We start from the raw sequence: 16,333 nt of genomic DNA, 5'->3' as shown, positions 1-16,333 counted from the left end.
TAATGACCCCAAACTGGCCCGATATTGACTTGTTTCACCCAAGCAAAACCTCTGGTGGTAAGAAAATATTTTATATATATATATATATATATATATATATATATATATATATATATATATATATCAGCCAAGACTACTCACCTTATTCCCATACTGCTACTTAAATGACTTTGTAACCCCATAGAACCAAAACTATTTTCACTCACCATACCCCTGCTCGTGCCCAAAATACCCACAGGTCATTTAGGACATGGTACCTGCCTTACCAAGTTCTTGTCAAAAACGTGACTCCTACTCCAGTTAGACTTGCCTAAAATCCTTTAAGCCCCTCCCTACCCATACCTCATGTCCTCCCAATCTTTCTTTCCTAATTAACCCTATCCTCCCCTTATCCTGATAATTCCTGCTACTTTATTTATCTAACCACACTTGAAGATGTCCCTGGACAAATCTTTCTGTTGAAAACCTCATTTGCAGTTTTACAAGTCAGCTTTTAGAACTACAGTTCACTCTAAGCCATCACTATCAATAAAGCATGCCCTTTGAGTACATCACCATTGTTTCACACTTCTACCCCAACCCCGATCATACACATTTCTCTAATGGAAACACTATGAGGGGAATTCAATAAAGCCTACATGGAGTGATTGTTCCATGTAGGCAGAGTGGCATGGATATAACACAAAAAACAGCTGCCGTGTGATCCAGTAAACAGAGCAGAGGGGCATGCACGAGCGTGCGAGCACTGAAGTGTCCGTGGCATACAAATCACCTCATAAGCAGGTGAAATTCATGCAAATGAGGGTGTTTTATGATCCAGGAAGTAGATGGGTATCAGTGCAGAACCTGTTCTCGTGTCAGAAGTGTACACAGGAAATAACTGTGTACAGAAATGTAAAAATTGAACAGGGGCTGTAAAAGCCCAATTAGAAGGTCATTAATGTCATGGTAGGCATGGATATCTGCAAAACTATGCCCTGTGAGTTCAAAAATGAATGTAAAATAATATAAAATAATATATATTTTTTAATACACATATTACATTTTTGTGGCCCGCAGCAACACACAAACATGCCGTTATGCAAAAAAAAAACAATGTGTTTCTCCCCGGGCCTCCGCTGAAAATTGGCTTTGTTCCAAGTCGGACTTTCCCAGTTAACAAATGTTAAATAAATAAATAAATAAATAAATAAACAAATAAATAAAAATATTAAATTGTTTAAAAACTAAAAATAAGACATATGTGTGAATAATGCATTACAGTGCCCTGCATGCAGTACACAATGGTAGATTTCACTGTTTACTAAGGAGGCAGGCCCTGGAATAGTGAAGTATTCAGGTTATGTGCAAGGATCTGTACGCAAATGAGCTGGGGTTAATGAATAGCAAAAATGGGCCACTATGTCTGCAGATAAAACCTGTGTAGCCCCAGAACTGTGTCGGTGTCAGTAGAACAGGTAGCTGAAATAAAATGGGGGTGTGTTACTATAAGTGTAAGTGGATTGGAGCTCAGCAGTGCCTGTTTCCGTGCTAAGCAGCTCAGCTAAGCAGGGGGGTGCAAACCTGTTTTCCCTCCTTTTACCACCACTGGGCAATTTTTAAAAATGCAGTGCTTCGCTTAGCACTGAGCAAAATCACTGAGCTCAGCTGAGCACTGCTTAAACTGGCAATGTTGAGAAATATGCTTAGCAGTGCACAAATCAGTTAAGCTGGGTGAGCAATACTTAAACGGGCATTGCTAATCACTGCTAAAACATTCCTAGTTTAAGCAGTGCTTGGCAAGGCTTAGCTGTGCTTAGCGGGGCTTAGCTGAGTGCAGCAAAGCAAGATTTAACAATACATTTCATAATTGTGTATATGCAAACACCTATATGCTTAATAACATGCCTGTGCATGCATACAATATTCACTCAAGGATTTAAACATACTTCTCATAATGTGTATTTGCAACATAAATGTTTAATAACCTCTCTGTGTATTCATACAAAATTCAATCAAGGTTCAATAGTACGTGTCATAAATATGTATTTTCAAAATAAATTTAATAACCTAACAGCAAAGAAAAATATGGCAGCAGTTATACGAAGTATAGCTCCAGACCACATAAAATAAACCAAGAACTTTTAGATTCAGTAAGCGCTTTTACCACTATCCGTGGCTTCCTCAGACCATATACAAATGTAAAAACAAACACAAAGAGGTTTTTAAAGCTGTTCCTGTGTACCTCATTAACCTGAATGACCACTTTAAAAACCTCTTTGTGTGTTTTTTTACATTAGCATATGGTCTGAGGAAGCTACGGATAGTGGTGAAAGTGCTTACCAAATATTAAAGTTCATAGTTTATTTACCATATTTTTCTTTGCTGCTACTTTTACCTATTTGGTGGGGCAGTTTATGTTTACCAGCTGGTTGTTTGCTTGTTTTTGTTACTTATTGCTGTTTTTTGAACTAGCTGGAGTATGGCAGAAAGGAATACTCAGAATAACATTGAACTGGATTATAACCCATTGAAACAGGCTGAAATAATGAAACAGCTTATGGAGATGCTGAAAAGCGCAGAGAATCCTCTGATAGCAGAGTCGGCTTCGAATGAAGGGACACTGCAAGAGGAAGGTACTAATATTGATCATTATAAACTAAGACAGTTGGTTAATAACATAGAGAATGATGCATTTAAACGTAAAAAGCTACAGCTGCAAAGGTTTTACTTGGAAGCATGTCTTCAGTTCAAAGTAATTCCTAGGGGCCTACGAATATTGAAAATGCCTACCTATGTAAATGGCAAAAGATAAATCTAGAAGCAAGCTGTAGCTATGTAAAAATTAATGAATTTGTTTTTTTAGACCAGAGGAAGAAACTCTTGCTCCCAATATTATGAAGCAACAAGAGACATTGTATGAACAGTTTCCTGAAATTGTTCTTGATAAAGCCATGAGCACGATAATTGACAATGTTAGTGTATATGAACGCAAAACTATACAACAAAAATGTAAAACATTAGAGAGGGATACTGCAGATTTTTAAAAAAGCCATGTATTTTCTTGGCCTAGGCCACAAAGACCAGTAATAGCCACAGCTCAGTCCAATGGGATGAGAGCATCTAATGAAAGGAGAAATGACTAGAAATAACTTCCAGGCTACCTCATAATTATGTGGAGCAAGACACAGATAGAGTAACAATGAATAATTCTGTAATTCCTAAGCTAAATGAAGTACATCACTGTGTATCTGAGGGGCTATTAACTCAAACAACAATGAACCCTACAAATCCAGCTGGTGAAACGATCAATTTGGATAATGCTATTTCACAAGTGGACAATGAAATACCACCAGGCCAACCAGTAGTCAGAAGGAAAAAGTGTACAGAGTACAACACAATCCTTCCCATTTTTTCCCCTACCTGTACGCTAAGAGAGAGGAAGACAACCATACAGGTGCAACAGCAGAGGCAGGATGAAAAGGAAGGAGCAGTCAGAGATGATGGAATATCCCACGTTGAAGAAAATGTGGAACCAGATTTGAAGCGGAACATTTTATGGAATATATTGAGACAAGATCTAACTAAAGATGAAATCTTAGTGCTACAAAAAGGTTTATCATTCATTCCTGCTCAGGCAGCAGATATTCCGGACACTATAACTTGATTTAAAAATGTTTTTAAGAAATGTTATGTTAAAATTGAACTTTCCCAATGAAATGAAGCAAAGAGTAGCAACCTTTAGGAAACCTAGTAGTTACATGCCACCTAACCACCCTATCCTAGAGGCATTTGGTAGAATGTGTGACGATGAGCTGTATAATACATTAAATACACATTCTAAGAATGACAAATATAAGAACTTAAGTTGGAAGGAGAAGAAGGTCCTATCAGGACTGATAGAAAATACACAAATTGTAGTTAGACCTGCAGACAAAGGTGGTATGACTGTTATTATGTATAGAGAATACTATTATAGTTCATTACATAACATGTTTGCTGATGACAAAGTGTATAAGCCTGTTACTATTGATTATATTCAAGATAGGTATAGCGTTATTAGGATTATTACTAATGATTTTATGATTAATTATGGTATTTCAATGGAACTGGTTCAGTTCCTGATAGTTGAACATCCAGTACCCTCATTTCAAGGGCAACCTAAGATACACAAGGACCCTCAGTTTTCACTTTTTAGAACTATAGTTGCAGACCGAGAGTGGATCACCAAACCATTTTCCATTTTCATAGAAAAGAAAATTACACCTATCTTAGATAAATCTCAAGTAGTGTTAAAAGATTCCAAGCACATCCTAGAGGGTCTATATACATATAGTGATATAGTGAAATGTCAACTATGAGTGGGGAACACTATTTAGTCACCTTCGATGTAACCTCCCTTTTTACATCAATACCAAATGGTGATGGTGAAGGTGTTCAATATTTATATAGATTCCTTCACCATAATAGTGACTATGGAGGACAGCTCATAGACATGATATGTAGGTTTATGGAAGCTGTGCTGGAAAATAATATGTTTGTTTTTGATAGTAAATACTACTTACAATGCAAAGGAGTAGCTATGGGAACATGCTGTGCTACGAGCTATGCCAATGCAGTTATGGCCCAATGGGAAGTGGGACAGTTGTTTTCCCCTAGAATCATGTGAAGCTTTACCACAGGTATGTGGATGATATTTTTCTTGTGTGGGACAGTACCCTTCCAGCATTGAATAAATTTGTCAATGATGCACAATCTACTACTAGCTTCTTAAAGTTTACAATGAATCATTCACTTGAAGGGCTGCCATTCTTGGATATATTTGTAATGAAAAAAAATGAAGGCATGTTTGACACCAAGGTCTATAGGAAAGAGTGCTATTGTAACACATTATTGTATAGGACAAGCATGCATCCTATAAAAACCTTTTCAAATGTAGTTAAAGGACAAGGAATGAGGGTTTCACGCTTGAGCAACCATGAACCCACATTCGAAGAAGGACTAGTAACCCTGGAAAATAATTTATATGATAGAGGTTATAAAAAGAAGGAAGTGACTGATAAACTGGCAGAAGTAAAGACACTTAGGGAAGGCCATGTTTTTCAAATAAGATAGATCAAGCATTAAATAGAACTGATACAATGATTAACAAGAATGTAGTTAATGTCTCTATATCTCACACACGTGATGTGAGAAAAGTAAGAGATGCCTTTAATAAACACTGGCCGCTTAACCAAACTCCTTCAACACTCCTCCACAAAAAACACTTCGGAAAAAGTCAAACTAACCGCTGGCTTTACCATAAAGGGATAATCTTCCGAATGAATGTACCACCAGTTGTATATACAAAAAGTAAAAGTACAGCCTATTGCACCGAAGCAATGGTCAAAAAACTGCAATACCACTCATCAGGAACCAACGAAAAAATAATTTAATAGTAGAAACGTTACAGCCACAACACAGAAACGGGATTGAGCGCGCTTTCATCTACAAAAACTCGACTTCATCAGAAATTCTGGTATTTAAGCCCTAACTTTGATAAGGTTTCTGTCTATACACACTGAGCAGAGTGGATAAGTTGTTGACCGCAGCTGTTAGCTGAGATATATAAGTATCCTGTTTTTTTTTCGATTATTTACACAGATTATTGTTTTTAACAATGAATATATAGCACTTTTATTGTCTGCTTTTTAGTCATTTTATTGCTATTAACTAATCTGCACAAGTAACTGATTTATCTGCAGTTAAAAGCATTCTGTATCTTTACAAATCTTTATCTGTTTGTGCTTTCTCTAGTGCTACTGTCTGTAGGCTATTGTCCCCACCCTCCCTCCCTGTTGGTAGGCTATTGTCCCCACCCTCACTCCCAGTTGGTGTCTTGCTTTTATACTTGGTGGCATTGCAGTTGCCCGCCCCTACTGTAAATCTGATCTGTGACACTCCTCCCAGTCTAGTGTCATTAGCTCATTGCCTTAACATTGCTACAAGTCAAGTGCTCTAGGTTGCACTGCATCTGAAGTGTTTGTCTGTTTTAGCTGCTTTTCTGTATATGTATAGACTTCTCTGTTTATTTAACTAAATACGCTCTGCAAAGTTGTTTTATTGCATTCCTTCCCGCATTTCTGAGTATTTTGCACTTTTAAAGTTTGTTTTTGCTTAGTTTAACTGGTAGGCTACACATTCAAGTGCGCTAGCCGAATTAAAGCATTGACTGCGTTTCTGTACCTAATTTCTGCTACTTTGTAAAAAAAAAAAAAAAAAATCCTTGTTTCCCACCTTTACTGAACTAGAATAATCCAGTCTTCAGGTATTGCTCATCTCTTGGCTGTGTCATAGTTGCTGTGTTGCCCATATCCTTATTTGGATAGGAGGAAGCTTCTTTGTTCACCAGTGAGAGTGGGGAGCTCTGAGCAGCCTATCTGTCCCTTGAGGAGTGGTTCCAGCCCAGGGACCTGTAGCTTATTGGCCGTTTTGGGCCATTTCCTATCTCTTTCTAACCCCCTGCTTTAAAGCCAGCTTTAGTGCGCTTTTGCACTTGTAATTTAAAGTTTGTCCTGTTTGTTGCATTTACCTGTAGAGGCTACACACTCAAGTGCACTAGCCTGTGTTACATATTTGTTGCATTTTTCTGCTGTTTGTTGCAAAAAAGAAAAAAAAAACAAAACAAATATCCGTATTTCCCATCTTTCCTGACCTAGAGTAGTCCAAATACAGGCTTTGCTGTATTCTGGACTTTTGGAAAGTTCCTGTGTAGCCCATTTCCTTTCTTGGATAAAGGGATGCTTCTTTGTTCACCAGTGGCAGTGGGGAGCTTGGAGCAGCCTATCTATCCCTGGAGGAGTGTTCCCAGCACGAGAATCTGGTAGTCTGCTTGTTGCAAAAAAGAAAAAAAAAATATCCTTGTTTCCCATCTTTCCTGACCTAGAGTAGTCCAAATACAGGCTTTGCTGTATTCTGGACTTTTGGAAAGTTCCTGTGTAGCCCATTTCCTTTCTTGGATAAAGGGAGGCTTCTTTGTTCACCAGTGGCAGTGGGGAGCTTAGAGCAGCCTATCTATCCCCAGAGGAGTGTTCCCAGCAGAAGAATCTGGTAGTCTATTTGCCGTTTTGGGCCAATTTCTACCTCTTTCAAGTCCCCCTGTATAAAACCCGCTTTAGCTCTTCACTTTTTTCCTTAGAACTGATCTAGTTCTCATAATAAACACACTATTCCCACTCTAAAGCCTGGCACTTGCTCACTAAAGCAATTATATAAGTCAGCACTAAAAAAGTAAAAGCACTACACCCTCACAAACTCCCCTTGAGTACATTGTTCCCCACTGGCCCTTTTTTTTCAATTATAAAGGAATTCCCAATACTATTCTAGCATGTCCAAAGGTCAGTTGTCAATCTCCTCTCTGGTCCAGCTGGTGAATCTGGGAATCTTGAGGCAATGTTACAACTGCCTCATGTACACAGACAACCCTCTCCTCCTCCCAACAAATTCCAACACATGCGAGAGATGCAACCATATAGCCAAACTGGAGGCTAAGCTCTCTCAACTCAGTACTGGCGTAACCAGTCAGGAGGAGAAGGAAACCACACTCACTACAATTCCAGTCTCACATAGACCTATCACGACAGTAAACCAAACACATAAACACACAAAAACATACTCGGAGGCTCTAAATAAAAATCTGCCTAAGCAGCAGAGACCTCCAAAGCAGACACCCAAGCAACCGCTACCCCAAAACAAAACACGTGCAACACATAGCTCACAAAGCCAGTGTGCCAAACAGTCACAGCCCTTAAGGCTAAACAACACACCTGATACACTTGTAATAGGTGACTCTATTGTCAGGCACACTGACATCCCGCTCACCAGGCTGATCAAGGAGAAGGTCACGGTGAGCTGCCTGTCGGGCGCTAGGATCCGCCACATAACACAAGCACTCAGGTCACTCCAAGGCAAGTACAAATATGACTCAGTCATTGTCCATGCTGGTGTGAATGACCTGAGACGTACCTCCCTGGACTACATGAAAAGAGACATAGAGGAGCTCTCTGAGCATGTAGCCCAGGCCGGTATGACCCTGACCTTGAGTAGCATCTTACCCTCACCAAGAATGATGCCACAATATGAAGACAAGATGATCAATTTCAACAATTGGCTTAAGTATTGTTGTCATTCAAAGGGTATCCAATGCCTGTCTGCCTGGGATGAAATGCTCGACAAGCCACGATGCTTCGCTAGGGATGGCTTGCACCTGTCACCCCTGGGCTTTCGGATATTGGCAAAGGCTCTTGCCACCCCCATAGTGCCTTTTTTAGGCAAGGCTCAAAAGACAAACCCACCTCCATAGGTATCACAAGGAATAAGAAACTAAGAGTAATGCTACTCAATGCCAGAAGTCTAAACCTCAAGATGCATGCACTTAAAACTCTCCTTAGCATGGAGAACATTGATATCTGTGCAGTAACAGAAACCTGGTTCAAGGCTCCCGAGAACACCCCAGCACTACCAGGTTATACTTCATACCATGTTTTTCGGCCCCAAAACTTGGAGCGAACCACAAAAGGAGGGGGAGTATCAATATTTGTCAAAGATACCCACACCTCCAGGTTGGTGGCACAGCACGAAGCATCAGAGACTATCCATGTGCAACTAACAATGGGTAAAACTGCCTTCCAGTTTATAGCCTGCTACAGACCACCCTCCCAAACCCAGGCACCCCACTTGGCCTTCCTGAGAACACTGGAAAATATGAAGGTCTCTCCAAACACCATTATATTGGGCGACTTCAACTAACCTAACATAGACTGGGAGCATTACTCTAGCTCCAATACCCTAGCCCAAAGGTTCCTAGAATTTATAAACTCAAATGCTATGGAACAACTTGTTGCCACTCCCACAAGAGGGGAAAACATACTGTACCTGATCATCACCAACATGGGGACTCTATGCTCCAGACCAGAAGTGTATCCCTCACTGGTAAGATCAGACCATAAACTAATCTCACTAGATATTCACATCCCGACCCCAGCCCCTGCCCAGAAAACCACAGTAAAAAACTTCTCTAAAGCAAATTTCACACTCCTCAAAACCGAGGTGGAATCCTTCAAAGCCCCCGGGCCTGTGGAAAATACAGCCCAGACCGCAGAATCCTTTATAAACGCATTCTATGAACACCTTCAGGAATGCATGGATCATGCAATCCCAAATAAAACCAAGACCCAATCCTCCAAAGTTAGGCGTCCTGTCTGGTGGACCCCAGCCATAAACAAACTATACAATAGAAGGAGGAAGCTACTACATGATAGAGTAAAATCCCAACAAGGGAAGGCATCTCTGATCAGTATTAGCAAAAAACTACGGGCACTCATAAAATCGTCTAAGGCCAGCTTCGAGAGAAAAATTGTACAAGACACTAAGGATAATCACAAGGCTTTCTTTAGTTATGTTAGGAACCTGGGTGGGAATTCCAAGATATGCTCAGAATTAGTCCAAAATGACAAAAAATACACCAAACCCACAGACATTGCTAACATCCTAGCTGACAGGTTCAGCGCAAACTTCTCTCCTCCTTCCCCACCAAAAGGGCAAATATCTATCCCAGCAGAGTGCTGCCCCCCCTGACATCTCAGATGCTCAGGTAAGAACCGCCCTCTCCAAAGCAAAAAACACAGCATCAATGGGACCACACGGTGTCCCGGGCTGTGTCCTACATGAACTCCAAGAAGAACTAAACCCAAACATAAAACTACTGTTCAATCTCAGCCTTACTACAGGATATGTACCCAAAGAATGGCGTACAGCAACAGTGGTCCCTCTCCACAAAGGTGGTGCCTCAACGGATCCTGGAAACTATTGCCCCATAAGCTTGACTAGCTTGGTCTGCAAAGCTATGAAAAGGATCATCATGGACCTCATAAATACAGACACTAGATCCTACCCAGTTTGGCTTTGTTAAGGGCAGATCCTGTCTCTTAAACCTGGTCCATTTCTTTGAAACAGTCACCAAGGCCATTGATGAGGGGAAGGTGGTCCACACAGCCTACCTGGACCTTGAAAAAGCCTTCGATAAAATACCCCACTCGGGCATTATAGATAAGCTCACCAGCTTCAATATAAACCTCTGTGTCACTAGATGGGTTGCAAACTGGCTCAAGGACAGAACCCACATGGTTAGAATTGCTGGAGCCATGTCAGACTCCAAACCAGTTACAAGTGGCATCCCACAAGGCTCAGTCTTGGGACCTCTCTTGTTCGTTATATATTTCTCGGAGGTACAGGCTAACACGGTAGGACTGTGGCTGTCCAAGGTCGCAGATGACTGCAAACTGGGAGCCATAATAGACGCTCCAGCCGACACAAGCATCCTACAAAAGGGCCTCATAGAAACAGACAACTGGTGCCAGAGCCATGGCCTCAAGCTAAATGCCAAAAAGTGTATAGTCATCCCCTTTGGCAAAAACAAAGTGCCCACAAATTACCACATAGGTGGTAATCCATTAAGTACGGAAGAAGTAATTAGGGACCTGGGGACCCAAGTTGATAGCAATCTCTCATTTGACAACCACATGGCCAAAGTGGTTAGAAAAACATTTTATATAGCCCACCTAATCATGAAGGGATTCACATCTAGATCAGGGGAGGTCATCGTGCCTCCTTATTCATCCCTCATCAGGCCCATAATTGAGTACAATGCCCCTTTTGGGATGTACCTTACCAGACACCTGCAGCAACTGGAAAGAGCCCAAAAGTACCTCACCAAGAGAATCAAAGGGCTCAAACAGATGCCATATGCTGCCCGGTTAAAGAAACTCCAGCTCTACTCAGTGGCATACCGCCTGCTCAGAGGCGATCTGTGCCTGATGTATAAAGCCATGTCCAACCCGGAATTAATGGACATGCTACACCTCAGAAAATCTAAATCCCATCGAGCTACGTGCTCGAGAGACTTGAACCTCAGCACTGAAATAAATAGGACATGCTCAAGGGACAGATTCATAACCCAGAGGCTCCCTTCACTCTGGAATAAAATCCCAGTCCAGGTTAGGCAGAGTCCCTCATTGACTCTCTTCAAGAGGAATCTTGATGAGTGCATGGGAGATAGTAGGTTTACCCCGGGTATCACTTCTGTGTCACTGTTAGACAGAGGCACAGTATACTAACCTCGAAAAAGGGCATAGCAAAATTAATTTAAAATGGGTGGCGAAAGCCATACACACTCTGGCTAGGCTTATAAATGCCCTAGGGCAGATAGCCTAGTATGAACCTATGAACCTATGAACCTATATATTATACTTAATAGGTGGTACTAAACATATTTCCACTTAGTAAGAACACTCTGGAGTCTTACTCAACCTGTCGTAATAGCACTCACTTAAATATGTTTGTAAATATGGGCTGACTATGATAAGGTTGCTAAAAATAAGATTTGAGAACCAAAGCACCCATCCATCCATCTTTAAATGGCTGTTAGAAACCCCTATTCACATAAAGTACATTATATTTAAAGTACCATATAGCTGTGTGAGAATGCCTTTGGCAAACAGCAATAGATTGTTCTGAGTGTGCTATGAAGTATATACTTGGGGTCTATATGTAGGACAAGAATATGAAATAAGTCCTGTTTTTAAGTAAACTGGTGATGTATATATTTGCACTAAACTGCTGATATATATATATATATATATATATATATATATATATATATATATATATATATATGTATGTTGAACTATTATTATCCATAGAATATATATTTTATGGTTTGAATGGGAAGCCCAGAGGTATAGAGTTAAAGTATGGTTTATTATATTTGTATAAAACTGTGCCTGGATGTATGCATCTAATGTGTCTGGTGCTTATATTTACATATACCTGACAGACATATGAAAGACAGAAATGCAACAGTATGATGTGATTCTATGGGAAAAGCATACATTTCACTAGACTGGAACTGTTTATACATATGAATTTGTAACTTGGTATACTTTAAACTATATAGCAATGATATATATTTTATAATACCTGGTTGTCTATTATATTGAATGAAGAAAGTGGGACGAAGTAAAATGGAGCATTTGCCGAGTGTGTTGATGTCATTGAGCATGCGTGAAGGTGCTGCAATGACGAGCACATCTCTCTCATTTTAACATTTCTAACTTTTGGAAATGGAAAACAATATAACTGGGGTGCAATATAAGTATATCTTAAGTGGATTATACTTGCTGGATAAGTTTAATAGTTGAAAATTTGATGGGAAATAGTCAGATTTTTAAAATGGAATCTGAACACATGGCATGGGTAACTTGTTTACATTTTAAACTGCAGCTTTATTTATACTGTTAGAAGTAACAGGAATATATGGAAGGTCAGACCTAGCTACGCTATTGTAATAATTTTTAAGTAACAGTACATATTTGAAGCAAAGCAGATAACAGTGCAATATGAACTTAGCAAAGCATATACAATTAATAGAGACTTTAGTATCATTGTTGTTCACATAATGATGCTTAGCATAATATATGTAGCATTTGATATGCTGCTGATAGAAGCAATACTTTGAAATGTTTCTAAATATGAAATGCTTGTAGATACCTATGAATGCGCTGAATGCTTTGATTGCTGAACTAGATTTTTAATGTGATATAAAATTTGTATTTTAAAAGTAGTACTATGTAATATAGATGAAGGGACTGATGTTTTAAAAGAGGGTGTAACTACAGCAACCTGATTGACTGGGAGTGGTCATTCAGGTTAATGAGGTATACAGGAACAGCTTTAAAAACCTCTTTGTGTGTGTTGTTACATTTGTATATGGTCTGAGGAAGCCACGGATAGTGGTGAAAGCGCTTACCGAACATTAAAGTTCTTGGTTTATTTTATGTGGTCTAGAGCTATACTTCGTATAACTGCTACCATATTTTTTATTTTTCTTTGCTGTTACTTTTACCTATTTGGTGGGGCAGTTTACATTTACCAGCTGGTTGTTTGCCTGTTTTTTGAAATTTAATAACCTGTGTTAATAACCTACTGCACATGAGGTTGTTACTCTAACCATTTGGCTACATGGCTCTGTGAAATGCTGCTATACTTTTACATATATCTCTCCACTATGTTTATGCACCACTGAGCACTGTGATGTACCATGCAAACCCGTTCAACTATGCTTAAACTTGACCTTTGGATTTATAATGAAAAGTATTCAATTTCTATGTTTGGCACTTGTTCTTTGCTGTGCACTGCACCATGCAAACATAAAAAAAAAAAAATGAATTATATGTAAATACATGCCCATACATTGCTTTACTGCACTTGGACAGTGCAGAGTGTGTGTTACTGATCTCTGGACACAGTAACACACTCCCTACACTGATTCAGAACCGTGTTACATGGCTTTCCCTCAGCAATGCACCTACATTAATATTCATAATGTGCTACAAAGGGGAAACCGCATACATGGCCACTGTACCTTCAGTGTAGACTGTACACTATGTCTGCATGGATTTTATTAAATCTGGGGGTATGTCAATAGATTATATCTATAGCTTAGTGATGTGTTTTGTTTAAACAATTGAAAAAGTAAACTGTTTTACATTTTGATCAGTTTAGTGACTTGAGGAAATAACATTTTGATGAAAATAATTTTTTTTTTATTTTTACATGAAATGAAATGTGTCTCAGTGATTATTGTGCAAGACCAATAGTAATACACTCTTCCCATTACAAAACACTATCACTTGCACAATCTCTAATCAATAAAAAACAAATGTGTTTGTGCATTTGGCTATTAATACTTTGGTCTTGGTTTGGTACAGATACTTTGCACTTTAATGTACTCCAGTTTACCTGCAAATACAACTCTTATATATGTTTATATTAAATCCTTCATGAACTTAGTGTTCTTTTATGTGAAACTACCTATGTTACCACTCACTGCTTGTACTATATGGTTTATTGTTTATTTGCTCCCCTTATCCATGCCTGCCTTATATGTGTTTGCTCAACTCCTCACAAATTAGATTTTTTTCTTCTCACCCAAAAAGCATGACCCAGCTCATAGACAGACTGCAGTATTTCAGTCATCAGCATATTTAGTTTCTTCTCTGAAACACTCTGCCTCCTTATCTAATTTTTCTTATCAAAGAAGATCAGAGAAGTTGACAAGTTCCTGTTTTAAACTACATGATATGCAGTGCTTCTTTCAAACACCTGGAGAAAGATTGACTACTGCCAATCATATAACTTTCTTGAATTTGTCTTCAGAGTAAAAAATGTTGATGTTCTACACAGATAACTGTCAGAAAGAATTCATCTGCAGGTGTAACAATAATCACATATTTTTGTCATTAGTTATTTGCAACACATAAGTATATCTGTTCACAGTTGTATGTGTATAGTAACAATAACCTGCAAATGAAATAATACCAGATTAACTTAGTTACTCGGCAGTGGAAGCATTGGCTCTAAGTGATTTAGTCACACTGACTAACGTGACACTCTAACCCCATGGAAAAAAAGGAAAAAGGTGACTGATGATGATGCCTATATTTATCTCATGTAAGGAACAGTAGATTTCCATGTAGCTTCCTTCTTTAGATTTATGAAATTGTACATCATTCCACACTGTCAGCTTGATGAAATTATAACTATTATAATGGTACCTAGATAGGCTGGGATTTGTAAAAGCTTAGCACAATGGGAAAGCCTTGGCATAAAAGTTTTCACCATCAGAATAAGATTTTCTAATTCAGAAATGACACTACTGCTTAGGTTTTCCCCTCATGGGAGTGTCAGCAGTGGAGATGGTCTCTCAGTCAAACTGCCTGCTAATATAACAGTCTGTGGAAGTCGCAAATGCTAATTAGTCTTTTGTAGTCCCTTGGAAATGTCTATAGCTCACAGTTTGCTTCACCTAGCAATTCAGAGAATTGTTGTACTCCTTACAATTTTACTCTTGCAGGAAAAGGTGACCCCCATTTACTCCTATAAGTGTATTTGGGGACCAAGCAAGTGACTAATTTCAACAAAGAAATGTGGTAGGGGACAGGCTAAAGTATGTGTCTTTGTGAACATGTGTGTGCATGTCTGTAGTAGCATGAGTCAAGGCGCATGAATATGTGAATGTGTGTGTGTGTGTGTGTGTGTGTGTGTGTGTGTGTGTGTGTGTGTGCGCGTGTGTGTGTGTATGTGCATGTGTGTGTGTGTGTGTGTGTGTGTGTTGTGTGCATGTGTTTTGTGTGTGTGCATGTGTGTTTGTGTGTGTGTGCATGTGCCTGTGTTTGTGCGTGGGTGCGTGTGTTTATATGTGGACATGTGCGTGTGTATGCACATGGCTTTTGAGTATGTGTGTGTATGTCTGTGTTTGTGTTTGACTTTGGGGGGGTGTATTTCCTAATGCAATGCATGGTTTGATATAGAGAACATTAGCATGATGAAGTCTTGAAGCATTAAGGAGTGATTTAGAGACATGCTAAGAAGCCGATAGTGAGGTCTTTCTTACTGCTGCCATATTTGTTTCAAAAATACACTTTCGAATCATCACACTTACTAACTTACCCACACTGGGCAGTTAGTGTGAGTGGTAAGCATTTTTCTGAACACTAAGCATAGTTTGCTATATTATTTTCTGCTAAACATACATGATATATTTTACCATCCAGTATGCCTAAACAGTCATTAAAAATAAATATTTAAATATATTTCCTCTCTCATACAACTGTCCATACCCTTAGAAAAAAATGTATTTGTAACATCCATGTACTACCTCAGCAACTGTTGATTAGATGAATTTAGAACACATAATTTAAATGGCAGCATATTATCATAGCCGTTACACATTGGTCTCTGTGCATACATATGTCCACTTACCTCTTCAGGGGACAGCACAATGTTAATTAGTGTCATTGGTGCAACAGTTAGCACACTCTTGGTGATGGAAGTCCAGAAGACTGTAAGTTCTATTCCCCTCCAGATGATTAAATTGCTGACACTGCAGTGCATTTAGGTCAGAGGGGTGCTGCACTCTTGGGTGTGTTTTTCTTTGACTGAGATGTTAAACCAAGGTCCTGTCTGTTTCAGGGATTCATGTTGACTAATGAAAGGTAATCTCAACAAATAAAAACAAAAAAAAATTAAAACCATTAATTGAAACCATCTTCAACGAACAACTTAATTTTTTTCGGGGGACAAGCCCCCTACAACTCCCTTTTGGAGGAACCCCCAGACCTTTGTAGACCAACTCTGACATTGTATAACAGTGGAAATAGATACAGACTCTACTGTCATTGAACATAATTTTGGAGAAAAGCACTTGCTCTTTTTGTGTTCGCCGAAGTTAAGTTTTTATCACATGACATGCTCCCCT

The 16,333-nt window shown here is 39.2% G+C and overlaps 1 protein-coding gene across 1 annotated transcript in view; it reads right to left on the bottom strand.

The window, feature by feature from the left end:
- SGCZ (sarcoglycan zeta) overlaps window positions 1–16,333 on the bottom strand; it is a 3,417,736-nt gene that overhangs the window by 2,519,754 nt on the left and 881,649 nt on the right. The gene's annotated exons all lie outside the window — the stretch shown is intronic.

The sequence above is a fragment of the Protopterus annectens genome, chromosome 2.part1 (genome assembly GCF_019279795.1).
Source record: "Protopterus annectens isolate FY-2018-M chromosome 2.part1, PAN1.0, whole genome shotgun sequence".
Classification (NCBI taxonomy): Eukaryota; Metazoa; Chordata; order Ceratodontiformes; family Protopteridae; genus Protopterus; species Protopterus annectens.
Note: the sequence above shows the minus strand (reverse complement) of the source record. Positions and strands in the feature narration are given on the sequence as shown.